The 1,124-nt window shown below is 46.9% G+C and overlaps 1 pseudogene; it reads right to left on the reverse strand.

Annotated features, from left to right (window-relative positions):
- Positions 1-715: 715 nt before the first annotated feature.
- On the reverse strand, positions 716-831 carry LOC111747477 (annotated as a pseudogene).
- Between the last annotated feature and the right edge of the window lie 293 nt (positions 832-1,124).

A 1,124-nucleotide genomic window follows, 5' to 3' on the forward strand; every position in this document is an offset into this window, starting at 1 on the left:
CTTAGAGGTCAGGAAGCAAGGAAGACAGAAGCAGAGAGGAATCCATTACATTGTGAAAGGTGTGAGAAAGAGATAACAGCTGCCTGAGGACGACAGACAGGAGGCTGCTGGGGTTTAAAACAGTGTTAGAGATGCTGAAACGAGATTGTCAAGGGACAAAAAGGGGATCACAAGAAAATGATCGGGCCTCAGAGGGATGGAAGAATGTCAGGAACAGGGTTTTAAAGCAGTGGGACAACGGGGGTGAAGTGGGGGCCACTTGGATGATTCAGCTGTATAGTCATCCCCAAAGCTCTCAGCCTGCATTTTGTGGATTGAATATGCTAATTAGTCTCTGGTCCCTGAAGACCTCATAGGGAGTCCTGTTAATTTACTCACTGCAGACATTAGCTAATAAGCCTGTGCTGAGTACATCACAAGCATTATCTCACATATCTTCCCAACACACTGTGAGGTATTATCATTATCCCATTTTCCACATGGGGAAACCGAGGCTCACAGAGAGGAAGCGACTCACCCAAGGTCACCCGGCTGAGCTAGAGTTCAAACTTCAGTCATGTCTGTGTCCACAATCGATGCCTAGGCACAAGATGACAGATCAAAGGGACCCACAGCAAAGACCCTATTTGGGAGGTTTATGAAGGGAGATTTAAGGTAGTCTAGATCTTAAATGTCAGGCTAACGAATTGTATTTATTTATTTATTTATTTATTTATGCCTACAGCACCTGATCTTCCTAGGTGGTCTCTCATCCAAGTACCAACCAGGTCCAACCCTGCTTAGCTTCCAAGATCAGACATCGGGCTTATTCAGGGTGGCATGGCCGTAGATCATGGACCGTGGCTCTACTGGGGCGTGAACCCAGGACCTTCCGTGTGTAAAGCGGATGTGCTAGCCACCACACTATGGAACCACGTTCTCAGGCTAAGGAGTTTGAACGTTATCTTGCAGGTAATGGGAGCCACTGAAGGTGTTTAAACAGGGACATTGATCTGGCAGCTTTCTGAAGGTAGAGCAGTCAAGAAAGTTTCTGTGCAGGAGTTTTAAAAGGAGGATAGACCAGGGAAGAATGAAGGCTGTCATGTCAGTACCGACATACTCACAGACTGTCCACTGGGCAGCTC

Source organism: Pteropus vampyrus, unplaced genomic scaffold (assembly GCF_000151845.1).
Source record: "Pteropus vampyrus isolate Shadow unplaced genomic scaffold, Pvam_2.0 Scaffold223, whole genome shotgun sequence".
Lineage (NCBI taxonomy): Eukaryota > Metazoa > Chordata > Mammalia > Chiroptera > Pteropodidae > Pteropus > Pteropus vampyrus.